Source organism: Heteronotia binoei, chromosome 2, assembly GCF_032191835.1.
Source record: "Heteronotia binoei isolate CCM8104 ecotype False Entrance Well chromosome 2, APGP_CSIRO_Hbin_v1, whole genome shotgun sequence".
Classification (NCBI taxonomy): Eukaryota; Metazoa; Chordata; class Lepidosauria; order Squamata; family Gekkonidae; genus Heteronotia; species Heteronotia binoei.
The window spans coordinates 203,280,407-203,283,263 of NC_083224.1; positions in this window are offsets into that span (position 1 = coordinate 203,280,407).

A 2,857-nucleotide genomic window follows, 5' to 3' on the forward strand; every position below is an offset into this window, starting at 1 on the left:
GCGTAGACCTTTTCATTAAAAAACAAAACAAGAAACCAGCAACAGAAACAAAGAACAAAACTGAAATCCAGCTTCCAATTAGACCGAAGGGACAGGAAACATTTTAGTGTCAGTCCCACTCTCTGCCCCTGGCCCAGATCTAGATAGAGATTGGCAGTTGGAGAGAGAAAAGGATGCCTGTCAGAGTATCCTGGTGATAAAGTGAGGGAAACAGCACTCCAATATTTTGGAAGGCAAATGACTATTGGAACACTTTGTTCCGGATTGCATGCCTTGTTCTTGAGCGACTGGCTGTGGAGGTGTCTTTTCATGTTCAAATCCAAAAGGACAGTAAGTCTCATTGTACAGGAAACACTTAGGCTTCAAAGGCAGCAGGAAGTGGAATAAGTTCCAATTTGCCATCAAGCATTGATGAATTTTAACTTTCTCTTAAGGGCTGCATACTGATTAACGTTGTGGATCTTACTGCTGAATAAGCATAGGATTACGTTGTATGGGGTTTATTGGCTCCTGAATGTTTGTGAGCAACAGCGTGGTTAATCAGGTGTAAATCCTGGTTTAGTGAAATCTGGTCCGGGGGGGGGGGGGGCTGACTTAAGATGCACCCAAGGTTTGGACATCCCCAATGTGGGGTTTGAACTTCCTGAACAGTCACGTGGAAAATTACTTTAGATATAGCTCCAATTTCAAACCTGGATTCCTCACATTGCATGGAGGACTGAGCATGCACTTCATGAACACCCCAGTCCCCTGTGGTCACAGAACTAGTTGCATGGTGGCAACTTCCAGAGGAACAGCTGAATTAATCTGTCCAAGGAATCTAGTGGCACAGCACCTTAAAGATTAGCAATTTTTTATCCTAAGATAAGGTTTTATGGGTATCATGAATGCTGTAATAAACTCTTGTGAATGATACCACTTTTAAAAACTGGTAATTTTAAATCTCAGCTTTTATTTTGGTGGACTTAAAAAACTTACAGTAAATTTGCTTTGGATCTGAGCTCAAAGTACTGCCAGTCTGGGAAGGGGAGGGGGGGAGCTTGGAAAAATTCTATTCAAGGGCCCAATATTACCCCCTCCCCACCAATCATTTTTTAAAAGAGTTCAGTGAAATTAAGAAATTACAGATCCAGGTAGCCGTGTTGGTCTGAAGCAATACTGCTTTGGTAGTATTTGGCAAAGGAGTTAAACGTGGCATGCTTTATAAAGTCAGTGTAACTTTTCCTCTTTCCCTCCTGTCTGGGTGCAGTTGCTTTTCAAAATGTGCCAGCAACTGCTATGTAATGAATAGGATCAGAATTAACTACGTACCCAGAATTAATTTTGTTGGTCTTAAAGGTACCATTGAACTCAAAACTTTGTTCTGTTGCTTCAGACCAACACGGCTACCTGGATCTGTAATTTCTTCATTTCACTGAACTCTTTTAAAAAATGATTGATGGGAAGGGGGTAATATTGGGCCCTTGAATAGAATTTTTCCAAACTCCCCCCCTCCCCTTCCCAGACTGGCAGTACTTTGCAGGCAAGCAGGAGTATAGAGTGGGCTCTTAACTCTGTGCAGCCTTAGTTTGAGTCTCACCTGTTCCCCCCCCCCCTTTTCAAAGTTCATTTATGTTAAACAGTATACAACACAATATTACTTGGGAGAAGGGAAGTGGAGCAGTAAGTTATCAAACCAAAGAAGCTTAGCATAGAGTGTGGTATGCACAGATTACATTTAATATGATCAATTATTACAATTTAGATTATGAAGTATTTCAGTATTTCCAAAACACATTTCAAGGCAAGTTTTGAACAAATTGGAAAATAATTCCAGAAACAGACAGATTTATAAATATAGAACAGTATCTAAATCAGTGTTAGATGCCACAGATCCAGAAGAAATAAGGCATTTTTAAGGTTTCGTGAAGTGCTTTTTGTATCCCATTTCATCCAACACTGGCCTGGCGCCCCCCCCCCCCCTTTTGGGACGCCCATTTTAAGGACTGCTGCGTAATGATTTTTTGCCAGAGGTTGGGGCGAGGCGATGCAGGCCGTGCTCTTGCTTGTCCACCTGCGGTCCTGTTCCCTTTGCAGCGAGGCGAGGTGGGACGGGAGCCCCCGGCCTATTGGTGCCTGGAGCCCTGCAGCCCCCTCCCCCTCTGCCGCCGCCGCCGCAGCTGTGCAGCTCCTCACGTAGGCGATTCATTCCAGCAGCAACGAAGGGCGTGTGGCAGGAGGGTATAGCCCCGCCCACTGCTCCCTTCCACCCAATCCACAAGGAGGTATTATTAAACGCAAATTTACAGGGGGGGATATAGAGCAGGTGGGGGCGGGTCTTCTGCCTCCGTCAACCCTCCTCCTATTGGCTCTTGGGAGACTGGAAAGAGGCGGGCGCCTGGGCTCCACCGATCCCCTCTTTTGGTCCAGAGCGGAAGAAGCTGAGGGGGAGAGAGAGAGAGAGAGCCGGCCGTTGATAGGTTGGGGGCTCAAAGCGAGGAGGCGGGTCCTCTCTTGCAGGAGGCACTCCGATTGGGTCAGCGTCTGTGTCGGGGCAAGTCGGCGCTGCCCGGTTGGCTGGCGGGGAGGCCGGAGCGGCGTCGCGCAGAGCCAATCGCGGGCGAGGGATCAGGGGAGGGCGAAGGCCGGTGGGCGGGGTTGCGCGAGCGGTCGGCCGTTGGAGGAGGCAGAAATTGGCGACGGGGGCGCCCCTCCCCCGTGCCCCCCTCAGAGGCGGCTGGAAGAAGGAGGCGAGGCGAGGCGAGCAGGCCCAGCGCGGTGAGGAGGCGGCGGCGGGGGAGGAGGGGGGGCCGCCCTCGGCCTTTTTCCTGGGCTGCCAATCCCCGGTGGGCCCCTGCAGGGTCCTCAGAAAGCGGGG